The 24793-nt window shown below is 35.4% G+C and overlaps 1 protein-coding gene across 4 annotated transcripts in view; it reads left to right on the top strand.

Annotated features, from left to right (window-relative positions):
* LOC150104326 (protein TANC2-like) overlaps positions 1 to 24793 on the top strand; it is a 360557-nt gene that overhangs the window by 80275 nt on the left and 255489 nt on the right. The window lies entirely within an intron of this gene.

Below are 24793 nucleotides of genomic sequence, written 5' to 3'. Positions count from 1 at the left end.
TCCGTGTATACCGACTGAACTACGGAGGCTCTCTCTCTCTCTCTAACTATTACAAAAAAATGACAAATCCTGGTGTGGATACTGTTCAGATCAGTGTATTATATATAATTTATATACATTTTTCCCGTTGAGTGTATGTAGCGCAGTCGGTTTAGAACTATTGGGTTTCAATTCATTCCAGGACGCGAAGAACATTTATCAGAGATTTTCTGTTGGAGATGAGCAAGTTGATTTCACACTATGATGAGAGAGTTTACCTCTTGTAAATTCGTTTTTTTTTTCATCCAGAAACCGAGCAAATTGGCAAGGTTGCAGGATGAGCACAGGCTATTTACACACAACAATATCTATTTAGGTATAAAAATAAGACTAACCACCTTATTATGGTCTTGAAAGCCAGTCTGTATAAGTCTTGGACTGTACTGGCCCTTATGTAGCACGGATTATGTATGCATGCATGCATTTCTTTTCATTTATTCATTGCGTTTTAAAATTTGTTTTCAGATATCACTTATAATTTCCTGAAAAATGTTTATTTTCAGAGCAGAAAAATAATTCACAAGGACAAATTATGTAAGAATGCATAATTTTGTTATCAAGAATTGGGATTGAAACTATCTATAGAGTAACCAGCGTATACTTGAAATACGTATAATTTGCACTCCCAGCACGTTGTTTTCAGCAAACGATTAACCTTCAGAATCACTTGCTAAGAAGTGTAGGGTTGACCCTACATAAGAAACTGCAGGATACCAAAAGTGTTTTATATTGAACTTTGCTCATTGCAAATTAATCTGAGGGAATACTCAAGATATAGAGAGATGTGAACTCTCGTCGCAATATTAAAATTATGTACAGTGAAATATTAGTGTGCAATAAGGAACACTTCAGAAAAAAAAAGCACATTTTAATCTGATCAAAAATTGTTTCAATTAACAGAACTGAGGACCAGACGCTAAGAAATAGTCGTGGATGCTTGGAATGAAACAACTCGATAATAAAAAGAGTTCTAAATAAGTGGATTGGAAAGAAATTCTTTTGAATCGACAATTTCGTTGAAAACATTGGAATTAAATTTGTGTGTTTGTGTGTGTGTGTCACTGAATGTTAAATGCTTAACATTGCAAATAGGCGGACGCACTGCATGAAAACATAAACAAAAAAAGAAGTTCCGAAGCAAGGAAGAAAATATTTATTAAGCTACTACTACTCAAGAAGAGAAGATAAAAATATTGCATTCTGTTTTGTAAAATAATTAATTTCTATACTAGCAGAGGTTTAAGCTGATGATAATTGTATTTATTCTCTGTCTGTCTCTCTCTCTACAAAGAACTTGAAATGTTTTTAAAGAAAAGAAAAAATATAAAAAATTCAGTAAGGCTTTGCGATTTAGTAATTGCTGTTTTGTTTGTTTTTGTTTTGTACATAATAAAAACCGAGTAACCGCCTTTCTTCCAGTAGTAAGGTCTGGAAATCTTACGGTTTCTAGATATTTCAATATGAAAATATTAAAAACAGTGAGAACTAGCTGCGTACCCGTACAACGTTAAATGGAAATATTTGTTTCTTGGTTATGCGGGTGGAGGTAAACTGCCTGAGTTTGTCTTGCAAAAGTTAGAGTAGAGAGTAACCCGAAGTTATAAGACCACAGAAGTGATTACGCTTAATTGTTAACAAAGATTGGTTTTATGGGAGTGAATAAGAAGACTGCGGTAATGAAGACATTTCAAATTTCGGAAGGATGGAACGATACTAAACACATCTAAATCTGTCACATTATCACCGCTATATAGCTTAAACAAGCAGAAGCAGTACGAAAATAATTTCATTTATTTGTCCACGGAATGCCAATTTTTGATATGGAATAATACTTTATTTTATTTTAATAAGAATACGGAAAAATGAATGACGAGGTATTAGCAGGATTTGTTTATTGATTCTTTATTTAAAATCTATGCCAAAAATTTCTTTGGCTAAGAAAGTTATAATCTGCATGAATTAAAATCTAATAGCACCGATGTTATTATAGTGGGTCATCCTTAAATGATGATGCTGTATCATATTTAATGAAACCACATCAATTTTCAAATTTCTTTCTCTAAAAGAGTACCCGCTTCTAATTTTTCTTATGAAGATAAATTGTTTTTTTAACTCCTTCGGTTATGACAAAAACACCCCTTCCGCATCTTAAGTTAACCTGCTTTTCAGTTTGAGCTTTAAACCTGTGATATTGAAATGATAAAACGAAATCCTATTTCTTGTAAAAAAACAAACAAACACACACACACCTCTCGTTTACAGAGCTGAGAAGAGCTAACTGCACAGTGAAAGCGAGACAGAAGAGTCCTGGTAAATAATGCTTAGAAATTGGCCCACATGATATTGTTTCATGCTGCCTTAAAGCGAGCCATCTGCTATTGGATTAACTCTTGTGTCAATTATCCTCCTCTAGTGCTTTGTTCAGCGAAAAAAAGACATGTTTGCCCAATGTCCAAGCAATTTTTGCAAACAAATAATTCCTCTGCGTTTGAGATGACCTCGTTTTAACAGGAAAGAGTCAATGACAGCCGTGAAGAGAAGTAAAAAGCAGCTATAGCAAACACAAGAGAAAGGGAAGTCTGAAAATAAAATAAGATCTGAAATTTCATCAAGCAATTCTTTTCCTATTATATATGGCGAACTTTTTATTTGTAAAACAGTGGGTGCTGTTACTCATTCTTTACCAGCATGAAAAATTGAAAATTTAAACGATTTGGAAAAAAAAAAAAAAAGCTGATATTTGTACTTATTGATTCTTTATTTAAAATATTTATTAGATTATTTATTTATTGATTCGTTATTGCCCAAGGATATTATGATAATGTGTCTGAAATAAGAACAAAAAATTACGTATCTTACAAATTAAGCATAATTTTATTGTGTAGGTATATAAAAAATAAGTGTAATGTGTACGATAAATTTAATAAAAGTTTTATATAGCAAATAAAAAAAATATATTTTGGAAATATCGTAACAATAGTTGCAGTCAAAAATTTAAATTTCATAAAACAGCTTATTACCTACTTAAATGTGTAGGTAATAAGCTGTTTTACCTACACATTTAACATCCATATGTCACTGTTAATAAAGATACTGAAAGTTGAAGAAAGTGAAAGTGTTTCCATGGATTCTCGCGTGTTTGCATTGAATGCATAATTTCTCATAATCTGTACTTTGCATTTAAGCTCTTTCTCTTTCGCACACACACTTAGGAGGTTAGACACACATTCGATCGTTTCCGTTCATTTGGCATGAATATTCAAAAACAAGCCTGCGACATTACAAAATCCAAATTTATGTTTCAATCAACGATTATTCTAAAGATAATCTTCTCTTCACAACAAGCATGCTATAGTCAGTTACATGTTGAAAACTGTCTCATGACGTTGCTACTTTTATACAACACAAAAGACAGCAATTCTTCTTTTTACGAAGCTCTCTTCATACATATTAAATCCTCCCATCGGTGTTTTATCCTGTTATTGTCAAGCTCTAAATATTTCAGGACGTCACAATCCACTTCAAATGAAACTGTTCATAGGTTGATTCCAATAAAGAATTATATGTTTACAGAGTGTCAGTGATTGTAGTAACATAAACACAAAAAATAAGCACAAACCGAAATGCCTCTGTGAGCAGCTATATCTTGGTTCTTTTTAATTTTAACACTTTCATTGCCAAGCTGAAAATTGGAATTTCGTGTGGTGGCCAATTTTTTTTATATTTTTTTATTTAGTTAGCGACGTCCACGCGATAACGCGCGATCGGCCGCTCGGTGAGAACTCGCATCACGCGATATCGCTTGATTGGCAATGAACATGTTAAAGAAGATACAGAAGGACGAAATCGCAAACGACAGGTTTATAAAGTGACCTTTGCAAGGATAATTGATAGCATTACGTGTCCTTCCTCTAAGTAAGGAAACTACGCATTTAAAATTGTTAAGGGTTTGTAAAGGAAATTTATTCAAGTGTAACGATGATTGTTCGTGCATAATGCAAGGTTGTGCAATTCTATGCTTAGTAATGAATTTTTATCTATTTTTTTACTTCTGATTATATTTCTACCAGAAAAAATATAATTAGGCTTTATCACACTTTGTTCAGACATTCGCTGAAGTTGTATCTTTCTTTCTGTAATTCGTTCAATTTGAAAGAATAAAATTTTATTAAAATATAAGGTTTAAAGTATCTCATAAAGTGATAACGCCGGGGAGGAAGGGTTAACGTATCATTCGATAGCAAAGAAAGATGCCTAAAATAATAACACCCACTTGGTTGTCCGAGTGGATAGCGTGTCTGTTCTCTAACAAAAGGGGCTGTGTGTATTCGAATCCCGCCAGGGCATGGATGTAAGTGACATTAGATGGCAGATGAATTTAATCTCCCGGTGTGAGACTAACTCTGTGCCCTTGAACCATGATTAACATTTCCCCGTATTCATTGACTTCCATGCCCACGCCCCCCATATTCTTGACTTTCAAGTCGAGTTTCCTTTACTCGGCCTCATTCGCTCGCCTTGAAGCTTTCCTTCTTATTCATATCTTCATCTACTGGTGGTAGATGGATTTAATCGCCCAACATTCTGCTTCTTGAACGTCATAACTAGCTGAAAAAAAGTTCCATTTTTGGTCCATAGAGGCCGATACCGGATTAGATATTTAACCCAGAACTCATTTATGATGTTAATAATAATGTATTATAAGTTTATAATGCATTATTATAAGCTGCATGTAGAATTTGAGTTAAAAATTAATTTCCATCTCTAAGAAGATCTAGAACGAAGGTATCGAATGAGTGGGAAGGTGGCAATAAGTACGGTGAAGTTTAAAGAGAACAGTAGGATATTGCCAAAATTCTTCAGTTTGGTCCTTGATAAATACTACTGTAATGTACAATGAATGCCCTCTTTATCGGGTAAACGCACCTGGTCAAAATAGACTTCAGGAGGTAACAAAGTTCCCAAGGGTGTTTAGCTCATACGGACTCGACTGTATTTCAGTTACTTTATCGTTGTACTGCCGTAGATCTACGTCATGAAAACTTATTCTGATTCCACAGACGTTCGGTTGGGATGAAATCGGGAACAAAGCAGGATAACAAGTCAACCATTACCAGGTGGATAAATGTGGCAATGAAGGGGGAGAGAGAGAGACATCTATTTTCTGGTTCGCTATTGCATTTCGGTGTAACTCCACAGGTGTCAAGAGAGCTAACGTGTGTTGAGAAAAACTTCCTACACCAATCTGCTTTCGATGTTATCATCCAGCAAAATGGTTCTATTGAGTCATGGTGCTGTCGCCTCATATGGCTGTTCTATGTTTAGTATGGAACACATGGAAAAGGAAATCGTCGGACCAGGCAACATCCCTCCAATTTTCATGTGTCCACCGCACTAGTATCTGCTTGTTTTCAGCTAAGGTAGAACTGAGCGAGGTACCATTATTATAATCCCATACTCTCATCTATGATGGCAGAGTCCGGCGCATTGTGCTTTGAGATATAAAATGTACTTTGTAGACCGCCGTGACATTCCTTTACCATTTGTCTAATCACAGACTTCTTTTAGAGTACCTGAGCCTTGTAATTCTCTGTTTTCCTTTCGCAACAAGCTATCTCCAGGCACAAGACTGGTAGTGGTTTCTGATTGTAAGCTCCTCGTCGTTACACTAGGGACAAAAGGTGGCCCAAAGGTCGGAACCAGTTATTTGTATCCGTCATCCAGGGATATCTAAGATATCTTACGCAGAAACCTAGATCTCGAAATTGTGAGCAAAATAATAATACCACCGAGAGAATTTAGTATTTAGGACTCTTGCGGATGGTTCAGGAAAATGTGCTTTACTTAGGAACGTTGCCTTCGTATGATAGAGAGCACTTTATTGGGCTTATTCATAAGTTGGTTTATGTATTATCAAGGAGACTGAACTACTGACAGAGACCAGATAATAAATTTTGACAATTCCCAACGCTTTCCATTGATCTCGATTTGTTTATTTTTTTCATTATCCATCTATTTTTTTTCCCTTTTTTTCTGGGACGAATACAGAGTTTTAACACTAACTTATTCATAATAAATGTCTACTTCCTTGCATTTTTTCTCATATATTTTACTTTACTTTCCCTTTATACCAGGTGTCTGGATAGTTGAAATTTGACAATTAATATTTGTAGTATAATATTTTATATACAACAGTTGTAATTATATCAAATAATTATTAAAAATTGACCGCGTGTGTAACTTTTTGTAATATTATGCATTTATTTCACAATATCTATTTTTGATGAAGTTACTAGTGCGATAACGAAGATTTCAAATTGCAGAGAAAAGCAATTTTTGTGTCTTTTTTTTTTTTTTTTTTTTTTTTTTTTCCCACAAGACCGATAATCTGGATTAGGAGCTACGCGATGATATTAAACGTTTTAAGGTATTCCTTTATTTTAGCTCCTGTAGCTTGGATAATCATTTTTTCCCCAGATTTTCTCTAATGATAGGATTAATTATTTTTATTAAAAATTAAATGAGCTAATTTCCATAAATTAAAAACCGAGAAACTCAAAAAATCAGCATAGTTTTTGCAGGAAATCATAAATCTTTTTTTTTTCTTTCACTTACCTAACGTGCCTTTCTTTATACTGAGTTTATAATACACCTCCGATAAAAAAAAATAGAATAAACAAAGAAAATGTATTGAATGATTTGCAATTCTAATTTATTCATTAAAAATAATTATGAAATTATTATTATTATCTGAGACCTCCAGGATTCAAGGACTCATCGAGGGAGGCTGCAAATTATCCAACTCACTATCATACCTTCCCTTACATTCATTTACACTAGATGCACTCACTACCCTTAAGGGAAAATTATTCCACTACTCACTCAGGGAGAAAAACCTAGCTCTTACCCCTTTCTTCGCTGAGAACAACCTTAACTTCCATGGATGCCCCGTGTTCTCTCCCCGCCTTCCATATAACGAAAAATTTAATCATTTGAAATGCTATAACACCCATTCAAAAGTTTATAGACCCCTATCATATCACCCCTCTTTCTCCTGTTAACCAGAGTCAGCAATCCACATACTGGCAATCTGTCCTCATAATCTAAATCCCATAATCGATATAATCTTTGTAACTCTTCTTTGCACCCTTTCCACAGCTTCTTTATACCCATGGAATCCGGGAGACCAAATATGCGTACAGTAAACCAGGTGAGGTCTTATCAAAGCCTTATAAAGTGGCAAAATTACTTCCTTATCCTTACATGTCAAGGTTCGCAATATAGCAATTATTCTCTGAGTTGTATTTGCAACTTTTGCTATGTGACCTTTGAACTTTAAATTCTTATCCACCAAGATCCCTTGCCTCTTTAGTTTCTTATAGCATAACCCCGCTAATATAATATGCCGCTGGAACTCTAATCAAGCCAAAGTGCATAACTTGACACTTACTAACATTAAACTGATAGCCATTTTCATTTGCCCAGATTTCCAGTCTATTCAAATCATTTTGTAATTGCTGAATATCAGTAGTATCCCTGATTGCCCTGCTTATCTTCTCATCATCAGCAAACAATTGCACATCTGATGATAGATCCTGCTTGATGTCATTAATGTATAGATTGAACAATAATGGCCCAAGGATTGAACCATGAGGTACACCACTGGTTACCTTAAATCTTGCAGATTCACACCCACTGTATACCACTTTTTGATATCTGTCTGTCAACCATCCCCTGATCCAAGTCAATAGATTATATTCCAATCCCATATTCTCCAGGTTACGCAACAGCATGTCGTGTGGTATCCTATCAGGTGCCTTAGAAAAATCCAACATTATCATAGTGTATCCATTCCCTTTATCCAACTCAGCCGTTACATTGTTATAAAATATGAGCAAATTGCTAAAACATGACCTTCCTTTAGTAAACCCATGCTGTTCCCTGCAGAGTATAGAATGCTTGTTACCTATTTCTGTATGCGAGTTCTTACGAACTTCTCTAAAATCTTCACTACCACACCAGAGATACTAATAGGTCGGTAGTTAAACACAGTTTTTGCACCACCTTTGTGAAATGGAACTATCATACATTCCTTCCATTCCTGTGGTATCATTCCTGAGCTGAGACTCAAGTTATACAAATGTGTGAAAGGCCTAGCCAATGCAGCTGAACATTCCTTTAGCAGACGGACTGATATTCCATCTATTCCTGTTGGCAAATTCTTATCCAGGTTATGCAAGAGCTCTTCAATCTCATTTTCATGAACCCTCTAACTCTTCATCCAACTTAGCAGTAGCACTGTGCACCATGCTACATACACCTGGTTGATATATCTTAGCAAACGGAGCAGTCATTAACTGAACAATCTCCTTAGCTACCGACACTCGTGTGCAATCTGCATTCAGTAAAGTTATTCTTCCACATTCATTCTTTCTTTTGCATGCGGCATAACGATAAAATTCTTTTGGATTGATTTTAGCTTGTATGGCCAATTTCTTTTCATTCTCCGTTTTAGCTTTCATTACAATATTCATTACTTTTCTGGCCTGAGCTTTACCTATTTCATAACTCCTCTCACTCTTACTCACACGATATTCTTTCCACATCATCTTCTTCTTGTAGATCTCTTGCTTAATATGGCTGCACATCCATTTCACTCCCAACCTATTTATTCTTCGAACACTAGGGATACATTGAGATACCGCCTCATTCAAGCACTTCTTCAAAGATTCCAATGCATTGCTGACATTTTTTCCATTCAGTAACTGATACCATGGGACCAAAGATAGTATTCTTCTAAGTTGATCATAATTTCCATCTTTGTAGTTCAGCATGTAGCCTGTTTTAATCGGAGCTTCAATACAAGTAGATACTTTCCAAGAAGGAACAGCATGATCACTGTCACCAATTGGTGGTAAAATAGCCATATTCGTGGCAGAGCTCCCTTCTGACGCTATGAGCAAATACAACACTCTTTAATCTAGAGTTCCTTTTTTCACATGCTGTTTGAGAAAGTTGTCTCGCAACAATTCAATAAATTCCTGTTCTTTCTTATCATGAGATTTCTCTTCTACCCAATCAATGTTGAAAATTAAAATCACCCATAATGATCATTCGCTTGGTACCCATAAGGCTAAATTAGCGATGCAGTTCTTCGTCCCCTACAACTGAGCCGCCAGGTCTGTAGCAACACCCCCACCACATATTTCATTCTGTTAACCTCCACTTCACACCAGATAGACTCAAACTCATCGCTACATGGGACATTGTTACTATCATTGTTTTCTTGTATTTCTAACCTAACTGGACTGAAGTCATTTGATATCATTAGTAGCACCCCTCCTCCTCCTCCACTCCTATCTCTTCTTCCATTTCTAAAAATAGTATATCCTTGACACTCGATCCCACTTACCATATCTGATTCTGATTGCCAGGTTTCACTAATGCCAACAATCTTAGGCCACATCGTATTCAATAAAACAACAAACTCAACCCCTTTGTTTCTAATGCTCCTGGCATTTGTGTATACACATAACAAATTACGACCTAACCCATTCTTATAATTAAATATGCAATCTATTTGGTCTTGTTCTAGAATTTTCTCTTTTCCCTCCCCAGACATACTTAAAAGGTCCGAACCCAAAGCGTATTTTCCCACTCATTTGCCACATACATAACCATGTTGAAAGGCATTCGTATCTTTATCACGTTTGTATACCATAGCTGAACTTTCACACACATTTTTCCTATTCCTCCCTTGAAGATCTAGCTTCCCTGACTCTCTGCATTGGGTCTCATACCAAGAAGAAATTTCTCCAGATTTCTGATGCCATATGAATTCAAACACCCCAAATTGAATTAGCATAACCATCTAAACACATAAAAATGCAATACAAATTATAAGAAAACTATTATTATTTGAAAACATTCACAGAATTAGAATAATTTTTAACGTGGTTCAAAGTATTAGAATATTCCAAAATTTTCTGATTGGTTTTGAGGAGAATATAGAAATAACATATATTTCAGTAGCTGCGGGACTGACTCGTGTGTGAGGAATCGTTTTCATTAGTTTTCAGTTAGTCATTTGCTAAACATGGGTCGAACGTGTGACATATCGGTGCCAAGAAGTTTCGTAAGGTGTCACTACATTAAGAAGGCCAAAGTCAACAGTTTATAGCTAAGGAATGAAAATGTTCTCAAGCAAGCGTAAATAGAGTATTGAGACAGTATTCTAATAACCGGAGTTTTCAAAATAATCGCTATAATAGCAGTCGAAAGGCCATAATTACATCAAGCGATGAGAGGAGATTGAAGAATATCGTGAAGAAAAATCGCTACCGAAGTGTAAGGTATTTTCACAGGAGATGGAAAGAACTAGGCGTGAATGTGTCTAAATCTACGACGTTGAGACGACTTCACAAATTGGGTTATAAAATATGTGTGCCTAAGACTAAGCCGCTTATGACTTCCAAGCAAAAGACATCTAGAGTGCGATGGTATAAGACTTTGTAGGGTCAAGAGGACTGGGAAAAGTTACTCTTTATCGATGAAAGTATGTTTTGTGGGTCCTGGTCATGAAGAGGTACGTGTTTGGGCGTCTTAAACAAGAAGCATTTGATAAATAATGTGTATTCGTTCGGTAAAATTTGCAACCTCTGTCATGGTATGGGCTTGTATGACCGCACAGGATCCAGATAGGCTGTGTATTGTGTACGAAAGAGCCAATTCCAAAGTGTACCAAGAAATTCTTGAGCACTTTGTTACCGGCATCGGAAGATTTATGTGATGGTGATTTCCTTTTTCAGCAAGATTCGGTTTCTTGTCATACCCAAGACCACTAGAAAGGCAAATCAATGTAATTCTTTGGCTGGCAAACTCTTTAAGGCTGGCAAACTCATCAGATTTACACCCCATAGAGAATTTGTGGGGGATTATGAAGAAATGTATTCAAGAATTGCCCAAAGAGACTAAAATGAACTTGTTTCTAGTCTCATATAGACATGTTTTGATGATAAAAAGAAAAAAGTGTGAACCGCTAGTGAATAACATTCCCAACCGTTTACGAACGGTCATGAAAGCTAAGGGGGATGCAACGAAGTACTAATTATCATGTTTCCCTTTGACTAATTTTTGTGCATTTTATTTTCATTATTCTAATATTTTGAACCACGCTTAAAATGGTTCTAATTTTGTGAATGTTTTCAAAGAACAGTTTCATTTATATTACATTTTTATGTGTTCACATGGTTATATAATCTAAAAAGTACGTTGCACGTATCATAAAAAGGTGAGATACATTTATCAAAAGAATTCAGGAATTTTATACTAATCTCTATGAAGACAAGGACCCAGATAACCAAGAATCAACTATGGATAACTCGAGTGAGGAAGAATACGATGCCCCTGAGATCTTACAAGGCGACGGTGAAATGGCACTGCGAGAAATGAAGAATGGAAAGGCCCCAGGAGAAGATGGAATTATGGTAGATTTCTTAAAACTGGCAGGAAGCCCTGTCATCCAACAGCTTACTAAACTCTTTAATAAATGCCTAAAACAGAGAAAAATTCCAAAAAAAAAATTGGAACAATTCACTTCTAATATTAAGTTTTAAAAAGGGCAATATGCAAGAAATTAAAAACCACAGAACTATAAGCCATCTCCCCACAATGTATAAGGTCTTCATAAAAATTAGAAATAATAGAATAAAATCTAAATTTGAGGGAATGCAATCCTGTGAACAAGCTGGATTTAGGAAGAATTACAATGCTTTGTACCGCATTCACACATTAAGACAGCTCATTGAAAAATCAATTGAATACAATAAACCCTTATGTATGGCCTATATAGTCTACAAAAAAGCATTTGATTCAATTAAAACATCTGCAACACTAAACACACTTGAAACCCAGGGAACTGAGAAACCACATGTTGAAACACTAAAACATATTTACAGTAATGCAACTTCTGTAATTAAATTATATAAAAACAGTGAAATATTTCCAGTACAAAAAAAAAGGCATCCGGCAAGGTGATGCTATATCTCCTAAACAATTTACAGCTGCATTAGAAGTCTTTAGAAGCCTTGATTGGGAAACAAAAGTAATAAACATAAATGGAGGCATTATCTGAAAATATCAGATGATATTGTCCTAATAACAGATAATCTTGAAGATCGGAAAGAGAGACTAAATCAGCTAAATAAAGCCCCCAAAGTAATTGGATTAAAAATAAATAGAGAAAAAAAATACTGATGAATAAATACATAAACCATAGAACTGTGAAAGTTGAAAACCATGAAATAGAAAAAGTTACTTTATATGTATATATTTGGGCCAATTGTTATCCTTTGAGGATTGCCAAACAAAAGAGATTGAACGAAGAATTCACCTTGGATGGATGGCTGATGGGAAAATGAGAGACATATTCAGAAGTGACATCCTTATAAGTCTAAAAAGGAAAGCTTTCGACCAGTGCATACTTCCTCTCCTAACATAGGGGAGAAACATGGACTTTGACAGAAGCCCTAACCAAAAAAGCTGAGAACAACATAACATCGCATTGAGAGAAGTATGCTAAAAATAAGAGATAGGAAGACAAATATCTGGATAAGATCACAAACAGATGTCACGGATATTGAAAATACATTAAACAAGGTAAGTGAAAATGGGCTGGCCATATTGCCAGATGCAATGACTGGAGATGGACTAGAAAAGCAGAGTGGAGAACCATGGATGGAGCAAGACATAGAGGAAAACCGAGACGAAGGTGGTGGGATGGACTGGAACAAGTTGCAGGAGTCAAATGGATGGCAGAGGCAGAAAACCGAGCCGTCTGGAAAACCATGGGGGAGACCTTCGTCCAGCAACTGACAGAACCAAAAGGTTGAAGAAGAAGAGAATTCGTATTTGTTAATAATTATTTTCTATTCAATAAATTAGCATTGCAAACCAACACATTTTTCTTTGATTAATCTAATATTTTTGATTCGGAAGTGTATTTTAACATCATCCCATTATAGATGATAACTCGAAATTGTTTGTCGTTTAGCATAAATATTATATTCTCTTCAATGGCACAGTCAGTTATTTTCATAACAATTAAATTGCCAGTAATTGAAAACGAGTATATTATATTTTCAGGGGAAAAAAAAATCGGTGTAGTAAATTACCTTGCATGGGCACATAGACAATCGCAGGCAAAATAGCTGTAATAACATAACTGACATCACTACTTTCAAAGTATAGGGAAAATAATATATGGTTTCGAGGCAAAATCAGTGAGCGTGATTAGTATTGCTTGTGTGGGGGGAAGATGGGACTATTAAAATTAATGTTTCTATCATTATCTTTTCCCCTGTGCGTTGATCAGATACTAAGTTAGAAATATACACACGTTTACACAAGAATAATATTTAATTTGCCAAATATTTCGATCTCAATATTACAGACCATCTTCAGTGGCTATATAGGAATAGTTTTAAAAAACAAGGTGGAAAACGTACAATTGATCATTGTACGTTTTCCCACATATAACGAGCCGCGTCACGTCATATCGCTAAGTATTAGAAGAGTAAACTTTTTAAAGTCATAATTAAAGATATTAATTCAGAAATTCATGTAATAATCTTAAATAACATTACACTAATCTAGGAAATTTACATAAAAAAAATTTTTTTTTTTAAATTAATGTGTTATCCTGATTAAACTTTCCGAAATTTTTGATATAGAAATACAGTCATTACGATTCAAGTTAGGACGTTGAAGTAAGGCCTCCACACTTTTTTTAAATAAACGTTCAAATTTGTAGTGATATCTGTGTAGGAGGATAGTCTTTGACCAAACGATGTTTTGGCTTGTTTCTAATCCATGCTGAGCTAATCCAGATTTCTCGGGTTGTGTTGAATTGATGACTGATGCTTTGAATTTTTTTTCTATAGAACGTCCAGTTTGTCCAAAATAGGAAAGATTACGGTTACAAGTAACTTGATGCACACCAGGTAGAGACAAGGTTGAGCGTTTTTCTTTAGATGAAGGAAAATGGGTGGATAATTTGTTAATAGGTGTATTAGTGGCTGTTAAATCATATTTCTTCAGAATTCTTGAAATTGGTTCTTAAATCCCGGAAATGTAAGGAATTGGAACTCGACGTATTGAATCTTTGCTGTTCTGTATTGGATTGTAAGAATCGAAAAGATGTTGTGTACTCTTTTTGGAGAAGCCATTTAGTTTCATGTGATGTTTGATAGTCGAAAGTTCTTTTTGTAATAAATGAGAAGTTGAACAATTACTTCTGGCTCGTCGGATTAAACATTTTATGATTCCTATTTTTTTTTGACAAGGATGATGAGCAGATTCCTTGAGAATATAACGACCTGTGAAAGTTGGTTTACTGTAAACTGTTGTCAGAATACCTGAAGGTGAACGTATGAGAAGGACGTCTAAAAATGATAACTTGTTGTTTGTTTTAATCTCCATGGTAAACTTTATACCAGGATGTAAGGAATTGATACTGCTTAAAAAGGAAGTGAAGGAGACTCTGTTGTGAGGCCATACAGCAAAGATGTCGTCTATATATCTAACCCAAAAGGATGGTTGAGGGAATATAGATGAGAACAGGACTTCTTCCAGATGTTCCAAATAAAAGTTTGCAAGAGCAGGAGAGAGTGGACTTCCCATGGCTGTTCCTTCCACTCGGTTGTAAAATTTGTTTTGACATAAGAAACATCCAGAGTGCATTACGAAATCAAATAACTTTATAATATCTTGTGGGAAGATGTCAGCAAGTAATTCTAAAGTCTCTTTGAGAAGTACATTCGTATATAAAGATTCTATATCAAAGCTAACCATAAGATCTGTAGGTTGTAAAGCGATGTTTTTCAATTTATTTAAGAAATCGGAAGAGTTTTTCAAAAAAGAGCGTGAGTTGCCAATGTGTAATTTCAATAATTTAGATAGATATTTGGCTATGTGATAAGCAGGAGAATCATTAGAATCCACTGTAGGGGGAAGTGGATATCTGTCTTGTGTATTTTAGGTAGACCATGAAACCTAGGAGGCCTTGCAAAATGAATTTTTTTTTTTTGTAAATGTCTACATCCAAACTTATAACCTCATCTAGCAGGAAATTTAATTTCTTCAGTTGTTTGTTGGTTGGATCGTAATTGAGTTCTTGGTATGTTGAGCGATCTCGAAGTAAAAGGGAAAGTTTTCTTCTATAGTTCGAAGTGTCCATAATTACTGTTGCTTTCCCCTTGTCAGCTTTAATAATGATGAGGTGACTGTTGTTTCTTAAGGAATGCATATCTACTTTCTTTTCAGAAGGAGATATGTTCGAAGGAGAAAGCTTGGCTTTAAGTAGCGAAGAAGCAACTTCTAGGTGGAGAGCATTAGCTTTTTCACCTGAAAGATGAATGAGATTCCGTTCGATGTTAACTAGAAAATATAGATATGGAATCTTTTTAGGGACTATAGGGAAATCATGTCCTTTTGAGAGGACGGGTGTTTCACTATTAGTTAAAGGCCGATCGTATATGTTGACGATCCAGTTATCTGGAACTTGGAACTGCTCGATTTGTCTAGAAACAAGAACATCATATTTGTGGTTTAGATGTTGATTCTGTTTTTTATGCGAACGTTGTAAAGAGCGTTTAGCTACATTCAGAACTATGTTTGAAACATGTGGTTCTAAGTTTGTGGAGATATAGGTACGGAGATCAGAAACTTGATGAATGTTAATAGCCAGATCATGTTTAGCTGCTCTGAGTTGATTATGGATTAAAGATAAACTGGTGTTCCTGTAAATATTATGAGCTCCAGGAGATTTAATGGTCTCTTTAATCTTAGCGAAATTAGGAATTATTTTGTTGTCGTGGCTTTTTTTTTTTTTTTTTTTTAATTCCACACAACAAACCCGAGAAATCTGGATTAGCTCAGCATGGATTAGAAACAAGCCACAACATCCTTTGGTCCAACACTATCCTCCCACACAGATGTCGCTAAAAATGTGAACGTTTATTTAAAGAAAGTGTGGAGGCTTTACTTCAACGTCCTAACTTGAATCGTAATGACTGTATTTCTATATCAAAAATTTCGGAAGGTTTAATCAGGATAACACATTAATTTTTTTAATGTAAATTTCCTATATTAGTCTAATGTTATTTAAGAGTATTACATGAATTTCTGAATTAATATATTTAATTATGGCTTTAAAAATGTTTACTCTTCTAATACTTGGCGATATGACATCATCCGGCTCGTTCTATGTGTGAATGATCAACTGTTCGTATTCCACCTTGTTTTTTAAAACTATTCCTATGTAGCCGCTGAAGATGGTCTGTAATATTGAGACAGAAATATTTGGCAAATTAAATATTATTCTGGTGTAAACGTGTATATATTTCTAATCATTATATCACAAGTATCGTTAAAGAATCAGATACTAAGTTGTGTGATTGTGTCCAGATTATTACAGCATGAAGAAATATAAGATATTCAATAATTTATATTTATATACAATGAACCAAGCGTATACATGGTATAGCTCACATTAAATGTCCTAGTAAAATATTCGTCTCTTTAGTAAAAATAATTGATCCTCCCTCCCCTAGGAGGGAGTACGACACCCCCCCCATGCTAACTCGGATCTTCCTCTTCTTTTAAAAGATGGTAAACCAATAGGAGAGCGCATATACTTCGTAGACATAATATACTGGCTCTTAACCTTAGTTGCTTCAGCCGTAATTACAATCAAAATAAACTACTATTATAGACACTGTTGTGCGTGAGTATCCCATAATGGGAAAATTCTTTGTTACTTACACTGACACGTGTGGTGCTCGCTATCGTGCATTACTCAAGGTCCCTTATATCACAAATGGGCCGTTATCAGCTGAATAAATAAATACGCGACTGTGTCTTTGAAGAAGCTGCGGATTCCATGAATGATGATAACGCTGCATTTAATCAACTGACCACTCTTCAAGTTATTAAGTTATGATGGGTTGGAAGTCTGTACAGATTTGTGGCATACGGGACCATGGAGATACGTACTCATCCTAATGACTGTTACACGCCTTAATGCTGAAATATCTGCACAGGAAATTGAGAATGATATGACTGTCACCCATTCATCATTGTCATTCTGGCGTTCGTAAATGCATTGAATTTATATTTTTGCTACTCTTTGAGCCTATTAGTAGATAATAATGCAGAACATTTTTTTTTTTACAAGTGTCCATCTAACACAGTATTTCCCAACGTTTTTTTGGATCATGCCCCACCTCAACGCCTCAAAGATTTTGATGTCTCCCTTCGCCGACAATGGTGAGTGTTTTGAGTTTATCAGTGATGAGGTGACGAATGCAACATCATTTTCTAATTGCCCCCCCCCCCCCAAAATATTCAAATTGCCCCACGTTGAGGAACACTGATTAAAACTAAAATTCGAAGTGTTAGATTCTAACACTTCGAATTTTAGTTTTAATTTCTTATTTCAATGGTTTAAATTTAAGCATATATATAATTGTTGGAAGTTTTTTCACTTGGTTATACTACAAATTAAAGATACCAAGAAATTAAATACTTGGCTTAATCCTTTATCCAAGTGTAAGCAAAGAAACTACGCGTGAAGTATTTTCACGACTGGGGCAACACTGGTATATAGAAGCTAATGACTTCACATCACTGGTCTTAGTATCCCGTAATGCAAAGCACATATCCTTGGAAAAGTATAATACTATGCATTATGGGAGGTGTCACTACCCAGACCGGTTTCGACCTTTATTGAGGTGAAAAAGTAAAGGGTTGCTCATCATAGGCCTAGAGTAGTTAGTATAGGGTGAAAGAGAGCCTGATAGTATTAGGAGAAAAAGGCTATCAGTTTTCCTTTTTCACCAATCTCATGTAGATGAAGAACCAAAAGACCAATTGAAACTAAAGCGCAAAGATGACTGATACCCAGGTGGTTAACCCCATCTGGGTTAATCGCCTTGAGTTGGTCTTCTCTGCCTGGGATTGCTCTCCAGTCATCATTGCAATTAACTATAAGACTGCATTTAATTAAGAGACTGGAACTATTTAAAAAAACTGTCATAGCAAGACTAGACAGAATTTTATCTCCCCCTGGTGAATATTGCATAATGTGGGTGGTCTACACCATCCAGTGATAAATTTGATATCTCCTAGAATGCTTCTTTCTAAATACAAAAAACGTCTGACTGAAATAAGATTTCCACAATACAATATTATAAAGCATTTGGATGTTATATTGCTGGTTTTCAAATCCATATTTTTTTCTAACCTTCCATAAATGGTATTTTAATTCGTTAATTATAAAAATCAAAATTATTTTCCCATTGCTGACAGGTGGTGGGTATTGTAAAAAAATAACTTCTTCTGTTGTAAAAAGTGGCATGCCCAACACATTACTAATCTGTTCCAAATACGCAAAGCAAGAAGGCGTATTTGGAACAGATTAGTAATGTAGAATGCATGTTCCACTGTATCCAATTGGTAACAGATGTCATAGATTGGATCTCCGATGTTAAAGTACCTCCATTTGATGGCATTGACTGGAAGGCGATCATATGCAATTTAAGCAAGATCCTTCCTGTTAGGTTACCCTTGGAACTTCAAGTTATGAAACAAAATATTGTTGTCAGTACCTAACTGTGGAACTTCGTAGCGAGAGAGATTAAAGATTTCTTTATACCAAATGTTTTTTTTTTTAATGGAAAGAATGTCAATTCCGGAGTGTATTAGCAGTCTTAGAGTTAAGCACAGTGTGTTGCAGTATTCAGGAACAATCTCAGCTTTTGGACTTTATAATCATTAACTCCAAACAGGGGAAGACGAAAACCCAGGTAGTACCGGAGAAGGTCTGCACATGTGTGATTGGTTTGCAGTATTTTATGGATTTTTTAAGCTGTATTGCTTAAATAGCAAAATTTTAAGACTGGAAGTCCAAATCCTCCATGCTTCGTAGATATTTGAAGAAATTCCATTTTTTTTAACTTATTGATATCGGCTAGATCAAAACACTGCACAGGTTTACTATATAATTGCTTTTCTCTAGTTTCTGTGATGTCTTTAATATTTATTATGTACAAATGATCAGGAAAGATTATGGTTTTGAGTACTATGGCTTTAGAAGAAAAGGAGAGCGACCCTATTTTCCAGTCGTCTAACATTTCCAAGTTCTTGTATATAAGTTCTTGGACTGGTAATATTGGGTAAGTGGAGAAGGGAACTCCATGTATAAAGAGGGATTCTCTCTCTTTGGGGTCAGTCCAAAAGGAATGCCTCCAAGATCCCACTTTCTATAAACTTTTAATTTTGTGTTGTCTGCATTAATAATTAATCCCTGTTTTTGCTGCAATTTTTTCCAAAATACCAAAAAAATATATATATGTAATCATTATCCTTCAAAGTTCCGACTACATCATCGGCATATGCTAATGCCTTATTTTTCTTTTTAGTTGAAGGAACTGTTATTCCTTGCACAGCATGTATTTTGTTGACTTCTTGTAAGAAAGGTTCAAGAACCAATGCAAAGAGCAGTGGACTGAGAGGGCAACCTTGCTTGACCCCTTTTTGAATTTTTACTGGGTCTGACAGGAAACCATTAATTAGGAGACGGGTGTTTGAATTGGCATAGGCTCCTTCGATAACAGATAGCAGTTTTTTACCTACACCAATTTGCTGGAGGATGTGGAATAGAAAGGGATGCCGGACATTATCGAATGCTTGAGTAAGGTCTACTGATAGCACTGCCATCGACTGCTTTTTCGTATTAACTAAGCGGATTGGATCACATAGCAGAAAGAGATTAAATTCGGCTGCTCGACTTTGTACTCCATACACCTTATTTCATTCCCATTTTGAGCCTGTTATTGATAATTCGGAAAAATATTTTGTAGTCAGTATTAGATAGAGAAATAAGTCTCCAGTTGCTGATTAAGGTGCGATCTCTATTAGGTTTAGGAATGAGGATAGTATGGCTTGCTACAAATTCACTTGGTATGTGTACTGATGAGAAAAAGGAATTAAATAGTGAAACTAGAATGGGAAGAATAAAATCCCAGGCCTCGCGATAAAGTCCTATCCCTAGACCATCAGATCCTGAGAATTTTCTTGTCTGGCATTCTTTATAGGCTGTGGTAACGTCAGATGCTGTAATGGGGCTGTCAAGCCCATCTTGGATATGAACAAGAAAGCCATTAATGTTCCAAGAGCTATAATTTACAACAGTACTTATTGTCTTCAAACAGATTTTTTAGTGTTTTTGAAAGGAGTCAATGTCTTTAGTGGTGGACATGTCTTCTCCATCAACATAGATTTGAGTGATAGGCCTTTCTTTGCGAAATTTTGTAAATTGTCTAATGAAGAATGCACCTGAAGGGCTATCTGCGAAGTGCTGTTGTATTCTTACCTTAAAATTTCTTTCTTCTACTTGTTTCTGCCTTTCCAGTTCTATGTCTATGTTAATGTTTCTAATGATGTTGCTACATTCTATACCGTTGCGTTGGTTTGTTACGAACCAGTTTCTCTCATTATACAAGTCTTTCAACTTTTTCCTTTTGAGGAAAGCCTGTTCCTTTCCCCATTCCATTGTATTCTGCTTTACAGCTTATTTGAATTTTAACCACATAACCCAATTCCAGGTAACTTTATTCCAATTCAAATAGCGGGTCTAGAATTTAGCTGAAAAGATCAACGGAAAATTTGGTCGAAGTCTCCATTGTCCAGAAGAGATCTCTCCTTTTTCCATGGAGTGGAACTCGAGTATAACTGGATTATGATCTCACATGTTGATGTAAAGATGTTTTATCTGAATTATCCTATTTATAAGGGAAGAAGAGATATAAATTCGATCAATACGACTACCAATACCATGATTCATGTATGTGCACGCCTGGAGATTAGGATTGCGAATCCTCCATATGTCTACTAGGCATATCAAGACATGTTTTTAATTTTGCATACCCCATTTTTCCACTCCTGGGGTGTCCTATTTTGTCTAATGTGTGGTTTTCAATACAATTCCAGTCTCCAACTGCAATGATATAGTGGGCGCCATATAAATATGGCTCCAATTCCTGGAAGAATTTTCTTCTAACTGTTGCATTAGATGGAGCATAAACATTTATAAACCTTACTACACATCCACACATTTCCAATCTATTGTCAAGATTTTCCCTTCTGCATCCCTTTGGATATTATAGAATGACCCAAGTGTGTGTGTGGGGGGGGAGCAAGAATAAGAACTCCTACTCCAGCCCTGTTAAATCTTCCAAAGGTCCAATAAGAAACATGTGGATATCTATCTGTTAAAATTTGTATATCTCCCGACCATTACAGGAATAACTGTGCTGTCTTCGAAAGTAAAACTCTGTAATTATTTGTGCCTTATTTTGACATCTTTAACTACGATTAAATATTTCCCTCCTCTGTAAGGGGGTGAAAGAATAAATCTACTTTGCCCGACTATCTATTTTAAAACCTTAGTTACCCGTCTCGCATCTTCACATCCCGGAATTTCAATTCCTAAAGTTCGCACCCTTGGAGAAATTGGTACCATTTATCTCAAGTGGGAAAAAAGACTATAACCTCTGCGTTTAATTGGAAGAAAAAAAACTTTCAGTCGTAAGACTGAGAATAAAATAATCCCGTGATACAGAAATAATTCTACGCCACCAGCAAATGTTTGTTTGAGCTACTATAAATGGCGGCCGTGATACCGCTAAAAGTAATCCCGTAATTCAGATATTAACTGCACTACCAACAATCCTAATATTTATTTAAAGAATACCAGTGCTAGTCGGGACAAAACTACCTCTAGCACCAGTAAAATAAATTCAAGTGAAAACCGAGATCTCGTCAGTGGGAGCCAGACTCAGGGGTAATACTAAGGTTGAAGTAATGCAGAAGTCATATTTTTATGTACGAGTAGCCAAAGGGTATTACACCTTCTTATTAAAATACTCTGGATTAGAGAGAGTTGTTGGAAGTTTTTCCACTTGGTTATACTATAAATTAAAGATACCAAGAAATTATATGTTTGGCTTCGGGACAAAACTACCGCTAGCACCAGTAAAATAAATTCAAGTGAAAACCGAGATCTCGTCAGTGGGAGCCAGACTCAGGGGTAATACTAAGGTTGAAGTAATCTTTTATGCAAGTGTAAGCAAACAAAGTTTGCCTGAAGTATTTTTAGGACTGGGGAAACTCCCCATAACTTTTCTTACGTTACATTTCTGCATTACTTCAACCTTAGTATCACATCTGGGTATGGCTCCCACTGATGAGACCTCAATAAAGGCCATGCATAGTATTATACATGCTGCAAGGATATGCGTTTTGCATTATGGGATACTGAGGCAAGTGATGTGAAGTCATTAGCTTCTATATACGAGTTTCCCCAGTCCTGAAAATACTTCAGGCGCAACTTTGTTTACACTTGGATAAAGGATTAAGCCAAGTATATAATTTCTTTGGTATCTATCTATCTATCTATATGTATATGTTTATATACATTTGTGTGCGTGTATATACACACACACATACATACACACTATTCCACGCACCACGACCAGTCGGCTTGATCTGTTCTACGAGATACAACATAACATAATTACACCAAAGCTCCAAATTTCTTTGTTGAAAAAAAAAAAAAAAAAAAGAAAAAAAACGCATAAGAAAAAACTTATTCCAGGCATTCTTTTTTGAGAACACATCCCTTATTCCGGTAGATAATACATCGCTACTTGTTGTTCCATAGAATCGATATTGGCCATGCTATTTCATGATTTATATTCTTTCTTAACAAAGGTTTGTGCATGCAGTCTCTCCTGCCATGCCATGGAAACGTTTGTGATATTGTTTGTGGCTATTCGAATCTACAAACATTCTTTAGGGTTTGATAACAAGATGAAATAACCAGCTATCTAAAAGAGCTTCGGCCATCGACTAGCATTTTAAGCCTACCTGATCATCGTATCTATTCTGTTTTTTGTTTTCTCAACCAGTTCGCAAGTGTGGAATGCATAATTACTGCTCAATAGTATAGCATACGTACAGACTTTTCTAATGACATCCAACTGTTACTCCCTCTGAAACTTTAACCCTTTCTGAATTTTCAGTGTTCTGCAACATACTATATTGAAATTACTTTCGAGCGAACTGTTTATGTCCTTCATAAGCTATAAAACTTGCATATTGCGTAGTCCATCAATTTTTCTTGTACTTGATGGGGTGTTTTATGACTGTTGATAGGAATAGTGTATTTCAAGTAGCGCCAAGAGGCTGCCACTCTTCTCCTCATCTATCATTTTTTGTCTTTCCAGTATGATAGTAATTAAAATTGTTAAAAGACGTCACATTTACTCCCTACCGACTTGTTAGTGGTTCGAGGTTGTATTACATCAAAACCAGAATAGAAGTGAACCGTTTCGGCTCTCTTATCTTTGATAATACCAAGAATATTTGATAGTCAAAATGATATTTATTTTCTCGAACCAACAATGATAATGCTTTCTTGACACAAACAAACACATCCTCTATATTCAGCTTTCTCCGTCTCCAAAAAAAAAAAAACTGACATCATCTTCTACTCAAGGCAATACTTTTCGCCTTTACACCTCATAATTTTCGCCAAATCTCAAATCCGCCCAGCGGATTTGAGATTACCGATCTCACATTTGCGAAGGCAGTGAACCATAAATATCTTTATAATTTTTGATGTAATTCGTTACCCCTCATTAGCCTGTTTCTGATGGACGGTTTACTTGCACGGATGATGCTCAACTCAACTAACAAACCTCTATTTTTCTACAAGCCCATAAGAATGTTAGGGACAGATGATCACTACCATACACGTTTCAATTTACAGCGTACTGAACCATCCTACTTCTGCTATTTGGAACAACCTTCCTTAACTACCCCTGAGAAAACTTCAGGCTGTGAAAGGAACATTAGCAGGTTCCTTATCTCCTCTTAACCTATTCCTTGCATTTCTCTTGCTTTCTGTTTTGAAACGTTTACATATCTGAACTATTAATAAAAGAAAGAATAAAAAAAAACGCTTGGTATTAACTTTTTTTTTTTTTTTTTTCTCGAAACAAGCTAAGTTAATTTCAACTACAGGTTTCTTATTTTATTTAGTTATTTCACTTAACATGGGAATCTTTTTAAAATTCTTTTTGGTTCTAAGCCCTTGCTCTGTTTTAGCAATATTTCGTTATAGGCCAACTCATTTATCGCCATCTATCTCTCTCATCTATCTATCACTAGCTCACCCTTTCAGCTAAAATTATTATTCTTATTATCGTTGAAACGGTGATTCCAATTCAGGACGTTGACCAACTTATGTGACGTAACGATATAAGAAATAGCAACGTAACACGTTTAATTAAAGTCATAAGAGGAATAAAAATATTCAGTAAGTAGAAGAAATCGGAATTTATCAAAATGCAAAGAAAAAGCAATACAGGTGACAGTGTCATTTTATTAAAATTTGCATAATAATGTTATGTAGTCTTAAAGATGCGTTCAAACTTAAAAAGTTAAGTACAACCGTACTATGCAAATTTTGCAAAAAGTCACCATGTAACATTGAATTGAACTCGGATGAGTGTAACTGAAATAATAATAAAATAATCCCATGGGAAAGACACTCGTTTTTGCAACTCTTCGCAGCAATGAGGGGCTCAATTGGGATTATTTTGGTGTGACCTAATTTAAGATAATTAAGTGT

Source organism: Typopeltis vanoorti, chromosome 8, assembly GCF_054136105.1.
Source record: "Typopeltis vanoorti isolate ZY-2024b chromosome 8, IOZ_Tvanoo_1.0, whole genome shotgun sequence".
Lineage (NCBI taxonomy): Eukaryota > Metazoa > Arthropoda > Arachnida > Uropygi > Thelyphonidae > Typopeltis > Typopeltis vanoorti.
Note: the sequence above shows the minus strand (reverse complement) of the source record. Positions and strands in the feature narration are given on the sequence as shown.